Here is a 15238-nt window from a genome sequence, read left to right as displayed (position 1 = left end):
CAAAAATGTGAAAATCCACAAGTAGGAGTTCAGTATAGGAAAATGACATCTCTGCATAGATCATATTTTCTTGGCTCCCTTGAGTTTCCACATGCTCAGTGTAACTAACTTCTGGTTCAAAGGATGTGGGTGGAAGATACTCACACAACTTGGGGCTTCTGCCCTTAAGAGAAATGGTGGTCCACTCTATTGCTCTCTTCTTTCCCACTGATTGAAATGTGGACATGGTAGAGAGCTACCTTGGACCATGTGGAAGAAGACAAAGATAGAAGGAGCCAGATTCTGATGACTTTAATGGAGCAGAGGTTCCATACCTGCTTAGACTTTCATGCAAGAGACGAATAAACTATCAGATGTAAGCATTGCTGCATTGTGTCTGTCATAAATAGCCTGTGCCATATCCTGATATGCTATCCCCTTAATCTGTAGGTTATATTGAATTTTATATAGTTCCCTGAACTTTCAGTTTGATTTTGTATATTTTCACCTTTACCCATGCTGTTCTCTGTATTTGAACTTACTTTTCAAATACATTTTCTCTGATAATCAGGTAAGTGCATATTCATTTTTCAATACTCAGATTAAATGTTTGTATTCTCTGGAAAGTCTTCTTGACATCCTCATGTAGAGGAAATGCTCCCTTTACCCTCTCCAGACTTTATACCTTGTAATTATAATAATGATACATACTATCTATACTTTATTGAATACCTATTATGTGCCATGCACGTTAAATTTATTTTGTATCTAGCAGGTTGTTTAAACTACCTAATGTGTGTTTAATTTTATAGATGAGAAAATACAGGCCTGGGGATGGAGATGAGGTAGTCTCCTCTGGTTCATAATATTACAGTAAATGGTAGAGCAGAAATTCAGACACAGATTAACATGGTTCCGATTCCATGTCCTATCCATTGTGCCTTCATTATGGCATTATATTGATTTATTCATGTGTATATCTTGTCCATTTATATGCAAGAGGCTTTGCATCTAGCTATTGCAGGAACACAATAGATTCAGGTTAAATAAACGAGCTATGCCAATTTTCCTCACCAGCTACCTTCCAAAGTTATGATGTAACTCTAAAAAAAAAAGAGAGAGGAAAAAAAATGTAGTTCAGGTGAGGGTCAAGGACAATTACTGTATTTTGTATTTTGAGTTTTCTCCAGATCATATGTCTGTAATTTACCTAATCCTACATTTTAGGCTAGATTTTGTTACTTAGTATATTGTTCTGTTGGAAGGGGTACCATAACAAAATACAATGGACTGGGTGGCTTAAACACAGAAATTTATTTTCTTGCAATTTGGAGGCTAGAAGTCCAATATCAAGGTGCCAGTAAGGTTGGTTTCTGGTGAGGCCTCTTTCCTTGGCTTGTAGATGGCTGTCTTCTCACTGTGTCCTCACATGTATGATCATTCCTAATGTCTGCTTCTTATAAGGATGCCAGTCCTGTTGGTTAGGGCCTTATCCTATGCATCATTAAACCTTAATTACCACCTCAAAGGCTCTATTTCCAATACAGTCACATGGAAGCTTAGAGCAACAGATGGATTTGGGGAGGACACAATCCAGTTTATAACAGATGATCTGGAGCAATGTAACATAGCTGAGTACAAAGTCAAGGTTCTAAGAGCAGAGAACTTGTGCACTTGGACTGCAGAGTCAGGAGACTGTGGTAGGACTCAACTCTTGCTCTCAATTAATGGGGTGACATTGAGCAGGTCAACCATTTTTTTTTTTTTTTTTTGTGGTGGATTGAACCCAGGGCCTTGTGCAGGTGAGGCAAACATTCTACCAACTGAGCTATATCCCCAGCCTACCCAACTTTTTAATCATCAGTTTCTTCATCTACAGAGTGGAGACAGTAATACTTACCTATAGAGATACTTGTGAAAACATCCTACGCACATATAAAGTACATAAACATTATTGCTTGATATATAGTAATGTCCAGTAAATTTGACCATCTTGACAGAATACATGTATTTTTCCTATTATAAAGTCACTCTTTAGATATGTAATATGAATTGTAATGCATTTTGATATCATATAATATAACAATAAAAAAAACTTGGACAAGAAAAACTAATAATAAAGAAAAAAAAAGGGGGACTCTTTAGCTTTCTATCCGGTCTGTGTTAGTGGTCTCCTTTGCAGCTTCCTCTACTCTTTCCGAACTTGTTGCTTTGGGTCTACCCATCCTGTATGCTACATATTTATCTCTCACACATCTTTTCTAACTCTACAGAAAAATTTCCTGATTCTTCCTCAAATTTTCTATTTTTTATTTTTTTTGGTTTATATGACTTACATGAGCTCAATTAAAGGAGTACTCTTGCTCAGAGACCCTCCCTTCACTTTGCACCAAACATTTTGCAACTTGTTTTACTTTCTTTAACTATCTTTTCATCTCTGCTTTTCCATCCCAGTTCTCACACATCTGGGAGTTCAGCACAAATATTTTCATATGGCCTGCCTGTCAAACAATCCTCATTAAGTACCGACATTGGCATAATCCATAGGCAAGAGTCTCCCTTCCCATTATGACTATTCCTGCCCCATACTGGAAGCCGGAGCACTTTCAAACTCACATACATTAGGGAGATAGGATTTTTACCCCAGCATCCTTAAAAGGCAGGAGGCAAGGGCTGGGGCTGTAGCTCAGTGGCAGAATGCTTGCCTAGCATGTGTGAGGCACTGGGTTTGATCCCCAGCACCTCAGAAAAATAAACAAAAATAAAGGCATTCTGCCTGTCTACAACTATAATAATAATAACAGATGAACTCTAGATAGGGAGAGGGGTGGAAGGGGAAGAGAGGGGGCAGGGGGTTAGCAATGATGGTGGAATGTGATGGACTTCATTATCCAAAGTATATGTACAAAAGCATGAATTGGTGTGAACATACCTTACATACAGAGATATGAAAATTGTGCTCTATATGTGTAATAAGGATTGTAATGCATTTTGCTGTCATGTATTTAAAAAATAAAATCAATTTAAAAAAAGGCAGGTGGCAAGAGATTTTAAAACAGTATTATTCATTAAAAAATCCTTTAGGATAAAACTTATTACTGTGATAAAGTAGACAGAATTGTACAGAAACAAAAGTGTTCTGCAGAAACTACTTTTCCTGCCTTAAAATTTAAGACCCAGCCATACTGTCCCCTTGATCTAATTCCTTCCTGGGCCCTCCCTTCTGCTCCCTTTCTATCCCCAATGCTGTTTTACATTTCCCAGTCCTTGGATGCCTCTATTTGTGGTTTTCTCCACAAACCTCCATGCCCCTTTTCTACATAGTAGAGTTCCATTCATACATTTTTAAAAATCAGTTTTATTGACATATAATTTATATTCAATAACATTTACCAATTTTAACTGTAGATGTAATTCCATGACTTTTGTCAAATATATGTAAGTCATGTGACCATTACCACAAATTGTGATATAGAACTTCAAAAAATTCTCCTCTCACCTTGCTGTCTCTCCCTCATGCCACCTCCTACCCCAAGCTTCTGCCATCTACTGATCCCACTTTCTGTCACTATGATTTTCCTCTTCCTCTTCCTCCTCCTCCTCCTTCTTCTTATTTTAGAATTTCACTTAAATAGAATCCTCCATCATGTTGTCTTCAATGTCCAGCAACCTTTATTTAGTATAATGCTTTTGTGAATCATCCTTGATGTCTCCTCTTGCAGTTCTTTCTTAAAGGTAAGTATATCATTGCATGCATGGACCACAATTTGTTTAGCCATTCAATTGTTGAAGGGAATATTGCATTCACTCTTCAAACTATTTCTAGTTTCTTTCCCAATATCTAGTTCTGCCTTACAAAGTCTGAAAAACTTGGTCTTTTCTTTGTACTTACAGAAATGGTTATTTTTTTCCTCTATTTTTATAGTTACTCTTCTCTGAGTATGTTTCCCCTAACACCCTGATATTCTAAAAAGCTGAGATCAGGTTTATTTACTGCATAGTAAACACTCAATGAAGGTGGCCAATGTGACTAGACACCCTTTTTAGCTGACCAGCAGTTTAGTCCAAAGCCAGATGAGCAATTAAAATGACAGGAAGTGCTGTGGACTTCCCCACTATTAAGCTATGAATGTGGCACTAATTTTATGACCCAGACAGTTCCAGACAGTAAAATAACTGCAGTCTATTGATGACAACTGGGAAGAGCTTGAATTTTTCTAGGAGAGAGAACAAATTTTTTTTTTTGGCAGTTGGGACTGAAGGAAATAAAGAACCATCCCTGTTTAGTTTCACATTTACAGGTCTCTAAGGAATTTGGAAAGGGTGTGGCAATTTTGCAATAGTGGAAGCTCCACATGCTGAATAAAGTAAGTATTTTGAAGTTTGCACAAGTTCTGAAGATGGTCCAGGTCTTTCAGTAAACATCTACTGAATCTTCTAAATTTCTCAACACTGGAATGACCAAAAAAAAAAAAAGACAGAAAATGTTTCTATCATAAGATTTTCAGTAAATGCAGTTTTACTCAAAGATGATCTGAAATGCTTAATAGTGACTATTAAGTGTAGATTTATTCTTTTATTCAAGTGGAAGTTTTTTTTTTTTTTCCCTGTGGATGATGCTTATCCTTGGTCACATCCAGTGATGGATGTAAAATATGAAATACAGAGTGGTTTAATAGACTCTAGGGAGATTAATTGATAGGTAGCTGAGAATAAAGTTCTGTAGTAGTGATTGGGTTATAGACTTTGTTTCTGGGGAGGTGTTTTGGCTTCAGAAGAGAGGAGAATGAAGGACCATGCTAGCCTATAGCCTGGATTGGTCTTTTAAATACCTTACTTGAAAAATCTTACTTGGAGAAATACAATCAAGCACATGTGTATCAACCAAAAGATGACCACATAGAGAATGACCAAATTTTAAATCAAAGAGTCGCCTGACCTTGGTTTGCATGCTTTTATGCCTCCGTTTCCTTTTCTGAAAGAAAATGGAGGCAATCGTAATAGCCATGTCTTACTGGCATGTGTTTCACATTTATTGTTTTTGGTCTTCTAAATAACCTCAGAAACTCTGACCTATGGAGGGAATGAAGTACAGAGGTTAAATAGTACATCTATAATCATAATGATTGAGTGGCTAGAATGAAGCCAGACGTGTTGGACTTGACAGGCCTCAATAATGCTTCCCTGCCTCTCTGTGCTGTTGAGAGGAGCTAAGACTGAGCATGCCATTCATAATGTTAGTATATACGTCTAAAAATGTTAGTTTCCTTGCTCTTCACCTCAAGTGTCAAAACCCTGCCCATGTCAGAATTATTTCTATCTATGAGATGTGCACATGGATGTGCATTGGAGGGACTGGGAAGGGTGGATATTATAATTTTTGTTGGGGGCTACCAGGGATTGAATTCAGGGGCACTTGACCACTGAACCACATCCTCAGCCCTATTTTGTATTTTGTATTTTTTTTTTTTTAATTTAGAGACAGGGTCTCATTGAGTTGCTTATCGCCTTGCTTTTGCTGAGGCTGGCTTTGAAATTACAATCCTCCTGCCTCAGCCTCCCAAGCCACTGGGATTATAGGCATGTGCCACTATGCTCAATGGATCTTATTTTTCATTTTTAATTTTATTTGTTCTTTTTAGTTACACATCACAGTAGAGTACATAGTGTTCTAATTAGGATCCCAGTCTTGGGGTTGTGCATGATGTGGAGATTCACTGTGGTGTATTCATATATGTACATAGGAAATTATGTCAGACTCATTCTACTGCCTTTCCTATTCCTGTTCCCACTCCCTTCCCTTCATTCCCCTTTGTCTAATCCACTGAATTTCTGTTCTCCCTCACCCCTGCTTGCTGTGTGTTAGCATCAACATATCAGAGAAAGCATATTTGGCCTTCGGTTTGGGGGGATTGGCTTATTCAGTTAACATGATAGTTTCTAGATCCATCCACTTCCCAGAAAGATAGTAAAGTCATTTCTTTTTATGGCTGAATAATATTCCAGTGTGTGTATATACCATATATTATATGCATGTACTACTGCCCACTTTCCTAGTCCATCTGTGGAAGAACACCTAAGTTGGTTCCATAGCTTAGCCATTGTGAATTGAGTTGCTATAAACATTGATGGCTGCATCACTATAGTAAGCTGATTTTAAATACTTTGGATATAAAACCAGGAGTGGTATAACTGGGTCAAATTCCAATTCCATTCCTAGTTTTTTGAGTAATCTTCATACTGCTTTCCAGAGTGGTTGCACCAATTTGCAGTTGAGTAGGTATTCTTAATAAGATATATGTGTTGGTGACAGTACCACAATGATTAGTCAAACATGAAACAGATGTTCAGCTTAGTTCATTTAAATTTCATTTATTTTGTTTTGTTTTTGACACTGGGGATTGAACCCAGGGGTGTTTTATCACTAAGCTATATCTCCAGTCCTTTTTTATTCTTTGAGACAGAGTCTCTAAAGTTGCTTAGGACCTCGATAAATTGCTGAAGTTGTTCTCAAACTTGTGATCCTCCTGCTTCAGCCCCTCAAGTCACTGGGATTATATGCATGTACAACTGCCCAGTTTAATTTCATTTATTTAAGGGAAAATAGAGTTCTTTTTGAAAATTATACTTCAGGAAGAGATAGGCTCTTTACTGTGATTCAAGAGGAGGTGTAGCTCAGGGGTAGAGCATTTGCCTAATATGTGCAAGGCCCTGGGTTCCATCTCCTGTACTTCAGGGCTGGGGGCTGGGGGGGGGGGGGGCAAGAAGAGGAGGTGGTAAGTGGTTAGTGTGAAAATTCTCTCCATTGGTGAGTTTAAAATAAACTGAGCATTGGCAGAAAGGATAACAGGCTGGTGCAAGTTGAAAGTTCCATTTGGAGGACTGTAAGCTTGTAAACCAGACCCTTGTGGTGTGGCAGGTTTTTTTGTTTGTTTGTTTGTTTATATTTTCAAATTTGAAGAAGGAACACACTTTTTAAGGAAATGGTAATAACCAGGGTCACTGGGGTGACTTAGAAATCCAATGACGATGATGTGTATCTGGTCTCTGAAAGGCCTTTAACTATTTCAGTCTTATAGTTTAGCTCTGATAAATCTAAGGTAGTGTGTTATCTGATGTTTTCTTTCAAGAAAACTTTGAGCTACAGTTTCCAATTAGAAAGAAAAAATAATCAATAGTCAAAGAAAAGCAAGGCAGATAGATAATGAGCTGTGTTTTCAGACACTTGAGTAGTTAAACTCAATATTCAATATGTACCAGGAATTTTCACCAGGGAGTGAATTAGCAGTTGAGCTATCCTTGAGAAAATTTCAGACTGCTGCCTCTTTTGTTGCTTGGTGCAGTAGAGTATGTCTTTCCCCATTTTTATGAAATTGAAAAAGTAGTTCACAAGCAGGCAGAGAAGGCCAGAGTGATGGCTGAGTTTTGGGCAACACACACTACCGTATGTTGCCTGTTGATTCCTGCTTTGCCAGTGGTCTGCCAGCCCTGTTAAATCTAGGAAGGAGAGATTTGTTTGAACAGGTCTCTTTCTTCCTCACACTGCACCAACACTACAAAAACAAAACAAGAAAAACAACAGGAAAAACCCCAAATTCCACATCACTTAGTGATTTACCTCTATAGGGATTAAACAATGCTGAACAGAGGCTGTGTGTAGCTGTCACCATGAGGCCATTGTCATTTTAAAGTCTGGCCCAGACATGCTGTTCAATTAAAGAAGGTTCTAAATCCAGGGATTTGGTACTGGGGATCTAATTATGGAACATAATTACCTGTGGGCCTTTGACATGCCTGAAGCCAGAGTGAGCAGAGCAGGTTAGTGCCCAGGACAATGACTTATGTTCAGGGCTTGCTGTGACCTCTTGCCTGAGGAGCTCCCTTCAAATAAATCTTCCCCACAAATGTCCACTCCTTTCCAATTGGGAAGGGAGTAAGGGTGAATGTGTAATCTTGAATAGTTCCTTTGGAATTTGCATCTTGGTGACTCTCTCATAACTTAAATTTATGTCTGATTTCTTTCTTGAGTCTTTAATTGTAGTTTCCACTTTAATATTCTAGGGTGTGTGCGCAAATGGATAGAGAAAGAGAGAGAACCAGGAGATTTAATGGACTATTATCTCTTTCTTAATACTTTATTTTCTTAATTTTTTTATGTTAACCATATATTACTTTTATAATGTGAAAGTCTGAGCCCCAAAAGTAACAAGGCAGCCAAGCTATGAAAATAATTTTTTAAATTTTATTTGTTCTTTTTAGATATACTGAAATTAATTTGTTTTTATTCGGTTATTCTTTTCTTCTCCTTCTCTTTCCTACCCTTCTCCCTCCTTCCCCCACCCCTTCTCCTTCTCCTCCTCCTCCTCCTCCTCCTCCTTCTTCTTTTTTTTGCATTGTTACTTTTAAATAGAGACCACATGACCTCATTTGTTATAGTGAATAACAAATGAGAGGCAATATTTCAAGAGGGCACCAGAAACCCTTTCCATCAATCATAAAATGGCAGAAAGCGAAAGTATCTTCATCCACCCAAGCCTTTGGTTATTTTTTCTTTTGATCTCTGTTCTCTCAGGCACATCAGCCTGCTGCTTCCAGAATGGGCTCTGCCTTCAGAGTTTGTGCTGGTTAGGACGCCAGTCTACCAGCTTACTTTAACAATGTAATGGGGTCCCTCACTTAGCTGAGGAACCTGGACAAGTCTTCTTTGATTTCAGCTTCATCTCAAGGCCCAGGGGTGTTTTCTTTAAAGAGCTTCAAGGGAATGAGGTAGAAAGGGCAGAGACAGGAGATGGAAACCAGCAGAAGAGCCAAGAGTATGGTCCCCACAGGACTAATGGACCGAAGGCCTCAGAAGGCTGAAAACGCAAAAAGCAGAGTGACCCCCCCCCCCCAGCCGCGGGAAGTACAGGCCTTCAGTTTCTTCTGTAACATGGGCCACAGTGCAAAAATCTGGACAGGAAATGTCATCATGATGGAGGGTCATGCAAGGACTGGGGAAGATGTGAGGCCAGGCAGACAGAAGCGAAGATGGCCATGCTGGATACAATGGCGGCGTTGGCCCCATAGTCAAAGAAGATGAGGTGGCCCAACAGCATGAAGACTGGCATGGCATAGATGGTGTCAGTGCTAATGGACTATCAGGGTCTTCAGCCCTGGTGAAAAACAGTAAGTGAAAGTAGTGAAGACCCAGGCACCCCGCAGGTCAGCCCACTGGGTCCGTCTGCCCTTCTTCCACCCTTGGCCTCCATCAGTGCAATCCAACAAAATGTAACCAATCAATGAAGATGCCAGGCCAGTTCCAAAAAGCCAGTGGGGGATCCAAAAGACCCTGGTCCATATACCACCAAATGACCACGAAAACACTGACACTGCCCAGCTGTTGTATCACCACACTGGACCCGAAGACCACAGCCCGAAATTGGTATTTGTGGGCACAGAGGTTCCTCTGGAACTTTTCCAGGAACTACAGGTCCACATAGTTATCAGGGAAGGGCTGTGCCCATCCAAGACCTTCTGCCACCTGGCATCCTTGGTGCTAGTTACAGGTTGGGCACATATCATCTTAAACTCAGGCCAGTCCACTCTCCCTCCAAGAAGTCCATGTGGTTCTCATTCTTTGTGAAATTTTGAAATAAGACGTCTCTGGAAATTCCATGCTGTTCTCTACCAGACTTTCCTTGTTTTCAAAGGCAGCAATCCAGGGTAGGCCTACAATAGATGAGTTTGTTCTCTGAGGCAGGACAGCACAAATTCCTGCCCTTGTAGGAATAAGTGGCCCAGGTGGTTGGCCATCAATTGCCCACTGGCTTCTGCTTCTAGGGTCGAGGCCTCCTTCGAACTTGTGATCCTCCTGCCTCAGTCTCCCAAGTAGTTAGGATTACAAGCCTGTACCACTGGGCTTGACTCCTTCTGATATTTCTTCAAAGAAAACATTTTAAAGAATGCATGCTAATTTTCTAAGATTACTTGAAGGGGAAATATAAAAGGTATTTACTTTGTAATTATTTTAAGTATAAAATATGATTTTCAATTATAAAATATAAAGGTAAAAGAAAAGCTGACCATGGTGGTACACACCTATAATTCGAACAACTTGGTAGGTGGAGGCAGGAAGATTGCAAGTTCAAGGACAACTTCAGAAATTTAGCAAGGCCCTGTCTCAAAATAAAAAGAAAAGGGTTGGAGTTGTGGCTCAGTGGTAGAGCACTTGCCTGTTATGTGTGAGGCCCTGGGTTTGATCCTCTGCACTGCATATAAATAAACAAATAAATAAATAAATAAATAAACCATTTACAACTAAAAATATTAAAAATAAAAAAATAAAAATGGCTGGGGATGTAGTTCAGTGATAAAGCACCTCTGGGTTCAATTCATAGTATAAAAAGAAGATAAAAAAAGAAAAAAAAAGAAAGAAAAAAGAAGGTTAAGGAAGGCTCAATATATTTAATATATTTTAATTTAAAAAATATTCAGGTAATATTTATTGAATACCTAGATGGCATTACATTATAAACATATGAAATGCTCACAATAATCTGAGGAAGCAAAAAAAAAAAAAAAACCTTATTCCTATTTTTAAAGGTTAAGGAATTATGAGGATCTTGGTCTCTAAGGTAGATTCCTATTGAAGTTTAACTGATATTCTAGGTAAGTACCTTTGCCACACCAAATAGTAATTACATTTTGTTAAATATCATGTGATAGCTGTGATGACAACTTGCATGTGTGGTAGGTAATTTTATGTGTCAATTTGGCTAGGCTGTTGTACCAAGATATTTGGTCAAATATTATTCTAGAATTTTCTGTGAAGGTATATTTTAGATGAAATTAACAATCTAATTTATGTTCCGTAATGTAGATGGGCCTCATTCAATAAATTGAGGGTCTTAAAAGAAAAAGTACTAATCCCCCCAACAGCCTACTTCTCCTACACCCTGAAGAGAAGGGAATTTTGTGGGTGGACAGCCTTAGACTCCAGCTATAGCTCTTCCTTGGGTCTGCAGCCTGCTGGCCTAAGCTGCAGATTCTCAACCTGTCAGTCTCCCCAACTGTGTGAGCTAATCATTTAAAATAATTCTTTCTCTATTCTCTCTCCACATCCTATTGGTTCTGTTTCTCTGGGGAGTTCTAATAAAATATTATACAATTTTCTTTTCATAAAACTTTTACTTGGCTTTTTAAAAATAAAACTCCACTATTGGTTAATGTTTCTGCTTCTTGGTATCCCCTTGGGTTTCAGGAAAGAATTGCCCAATATGCAATGGAAGAGAAGAAGGTTAAAGGAACTCAAGAAATTCAACTGTTTGCATAGTCAGCTGTTAAATAATTGAGACTTTAATGAATGTCTAAATAAGTAAATGAAATGGGATGATAGGACTTGAATAAGACCAACAGAAGGCAAATAGTTTTGGTGAACATAACAACACAAAAAACAAACAAACAAAAAAACCCAAACAAAACAAAAAACCTTGTACGGGTTGGAAGATTTTTATTTTAATCTAGAACTGTGCTAATTAGTGGAATATTTTTTTGTATTTCTAGTATACATTTCTCCTATTTTCATCCGAATGTGCTGCTGGCAGTCTGGCTGAGCAAGTTCAATGACATTCTTCCCTTTGAACCTGCAGTCATTGTGATCCCTTCTCAGCCAGCCCTATTCACACAGCGGACTGCTTTTCTAGGCTGTGTTCTTTTAAATTCTTCCTTTAGTGTCCCTATGGCAATCTCACTTAAAATACCATAACTCTTCTCACTGTCAGATCTAGCAATATTGGAAAAGAGTTGCAATTACTTGACAATAAAAAATACATATATTAAAGGAGATCAATACTTCTGCAGCTCAAGGAGAATCACAATTCAACATTCTGCCAACTGGATCAATTAATTTAATAACATCCACTAAAGGAAACTGAGATAACCACGTAGGCAGTCCTCACTCACTACCAATTAAGCAAATCCTCAAAGAAAGGTAAAAAATTTGCAGTAGAGAAGCAAGAATCCTTATAATATGAAAATATTTACTAATGAACTTGTGTTTACAAAATTAATCTCCAGTTGTGTTTCTCTTCCTGTTAACATCACTGAGGATTTTTTTAAAAATATTTTTTTAAGAGCCCTAATATCCAGAGTATACAAAGAACTCAAAAAATTAGACAATAAGAGAACAAACAACCCAATCAACAAATGGGCCAAGGACCTGAACAGACACTTCTCAGAGGAGGACATACAGTCAATCAACAAGTACATGAAAAAATGCTCACCATCTCTAGCAGTCAGAGAAATGCAAATCAAAACCACCCTAAGATACCATCTCACTCCAGTAAGATTGGCAGCCATTATGAAGTCAAACAACAACAAGTGCTGGCGAGGATGTGGGGAAAAGGGTACACTTGTACATTGCTGGTGGGACTGCAGATTGGTGCAGCCAATTTGGAAAGCAGTATGGAGATTTCTTGGAAAGCTGGGAATGGAGCCACCATTTGACCCAGCTATTCCCCTTCTTGGTCTATTCCCTAAAGACCTAAAAAGAGCATGCTACAGGGACACTGCTACATCGATGTTCATAGCAGCACAGTTCACAATAGCAAGACTGTGGAACCAACCTAGATGCCCTTCAATAGACGAATGGATAAAAAAAATGTGGCATTTATACACAATGGAGTATTACTCTGCATTAAAAAATGACAAAATCATAGAATTTACAGGGAAATGGATGGCATTAGAGCAGATTATGCTAAGTGAAGCTAGCCAATCCCTAAAAAACAAATGCCAAATGTCTTCTTTGATATAAGGAGAGTAACTAAGAACAGAGTAGGGACGAAGAGCAGGAGAAGAAGATTAACATTTAACAGGGATGAGAGGTGGGAGGGAAAGGGAGAGAGAAGGGAAATTGCATGGTAATGGAAGGAGACCCTCAGGGTTATACAGTGGAGGGGGTAGAGAGAGAGGAGGGGAGGGGAGGGGAGAGGTGGGGAGGGGGGATGGTGGAGGATGGGAAAGGCAGCGGAGCACAACAGACACTAGTATGGCAATATGTAAATCAATGGATGTGTAACTGATGTGATTCTGCAATCTGTATATGGGGTAAAAATGGGAGCTCATAACCCACTTGAATCAAAGGGTGAAATATGATATATCAAGAACTATGTAATGTTTTGAATAACCAACAATAAAAAATTTAAAAAAATATTTTTTTAGTTGTAAATGGATCTTTTATTTATTCATTTATATGCAGTGCTGAAGATCAAACCCAGGGCCTCACACATGCCAGGCAAGTGCTCTACCACAGAGCCACAACTCCAGCTCCATCACTGAGGATTTTATAGAATATCATATGACTTTTCCATAAGTTCCTTACTCATTTTGGATGCCACAATAAAATGCAAATCAAATGCAAAGTGAAATTTCAAATTCTGCAAAAATCATAGGATTGCATGCAGTTGTTGAGCACAAAGTTGAAGAACTTTTCAACACTATAGCAAAAACAAAAACAAAAAGAACATTAGGCACAATTAAATCAGATAACATTAAAAGATGACAAATATCTACCCAGATGATGAAGTAATCAGTACTTCAAAAAAGTTTGATTTGCACATCAAAGGATTAAGACATGTACTCAGAAAAACTGATGAAGCACTCATATATTTCTGCAAAAATAACAAGCTTTACATCATGCTGCACAAACCAAATGTGAAGGATATAATTTTGTGGTCTCGGGATTTTGTCAGAAAAAAAAAATGCTACTAAGAAACACCCAAAACTCAAACAATACTTGTTTCATTTTTACTCATTTCTCTCCTCCTTTATTGGACCACAAGTAGAGAAGCTTATGTTAATAATCGTTTTGCTATGGCAAACCATCATTCTTGTATGATTAGGATCCTCTTTTGTTTTATCTATCATTTATCTAATCTGTTTTCACTGCATTTGCTAATTCTATTCAACTCCCTCTTGTAGGAACTCTGATACTATATTTATTCTCTATCCTACCTGTCATTCTTTGATTCTTGATTCTTGACCTAAACCCCTCATTAGAGGGTTCTGAATATCATGAAAAGAAATTTATTTAATAATACCCAGTACCTCTTTCACTCAGCATCTGTGCTCAGGGCTGGCAGAGCACTACCCATAACCCTCAAAGCATACCCTCCTAACAAACCCGGGGAAAGTAGTGTGTCTCAGTATCTCTTGCCTGTATCATCTATGTTGAAATACAGTGAAACATTGTTTATTGTGTTTTTGCCAATACCAAAACAGGTTGTTTGCAGTGCAGGGAGGATCTGAACAGTGGCAAATCTTAGCTAGGAGAAAAGACAAATTAACTTGTCAAATCTTTGCTCTCAGACAGTATGAATGTCATAGATTCTGGCTACATCAAATATTGTTTCCAGTAGTGAATATTTGTTTGATTTCTCTTTGTGCCCATTTCTCACTTCTGACTGTTCAAATCATGGCTGAAGAAGGATTTGCGAAGTAGCATATTATTGGCAACAGTTACTCATAACAGCTCAAGAATTGTCTGTAATATTAAATAATTACTCAAACATTGTTGGCTCAATAACAAAATAGAGATGTGCAACCTTTCCCCAACCTGTAGTTGACTTTTGCCAGCTTTTAGTCATATGTATCTAAGCATATCTTGGCATGTTTTAAAATTTTATCAGCAACACATAAATAAATAAAAAAAAGTATTGTGTCCATCTATAACTAAAAATATCTAAAAAATTTATCATTAAGGAGTTATCCTTCCAATAAAAGAATTATAGAATTTACTTAGTAATTTATCAATCTGATTTGTAACTTTTAAATTGGTAGATGTTTTCATCAGCTTTTTCACTGATGTGACTAAAGGATCTGACCAGCACTGACTAAAGGATCTGTAGGGGAGGAAAAGTTTATTTGAGGGCTCACGGTTTCAGAGGTTTTAGTCCAAGAAGGCTGGCTCCATTCCTCCGGGCTTGAGGTGAGGCTGAACATCATGGCAGGAGAATGTGGTGGAGGGAAGCAGCTCACATCATGGTGATAAAGAAGCAGAGAGAGAGACTCCAGCTGCGATATAAAATATATGCTCCATAGCCACGCCCCCGATTAACCACTTCCTCCAGCTGCACCCCACGTGCCTCTAGTTACCACTCAATTAATCCCATCTGGGATTAATTCACTGACTGAGTTAAGACTCACAATCCAATCATTTCTCCTCCAAACCTTGTTTTGCATTGTCTCACACGTGGGCTTTTGGAGGACATCTCATATCCAAACC

General features: G+C 38.3%; 1 long non-coding RNA gene and 1 pseudogene across 1 annotated transcript in view; one reads left to right on the top strand and one right to left on the bottom strand.

Moving 5' to 3' along the window:
- Positions 1 to 15238, top strand: part of LOC125619795 — an 89813-nt gene that overhangs the window by 54821 nt on the left and 19754 nt on the right. The gene's annotated exons all lie outside the window — the stretch shown is intronic.
- LOC107141215 lies at positions 8360 to 9945 on the bottom strand (annotated as a pseudogene).

The sequence above is a fragment of the Marmota marmota genome, unplaced genomic scaffold, assembly GCF_001458135.2.
Source record: "Marmota marmota marmota unplaced genomic scaffold, marMar, whole genome shotgun sequence".
Classification (NCBI taxonomy): domain Eukaryota; kingdom Metazoa; phylum Chordata; class Mammalia; order Rodentia; family Sciuridae; genus Marmota; species Marmota marmota.
Note: the sequence above shows the minus strand (reverse complement) of the source record. Positions and strands in the feature narration are given on the sequence as shown.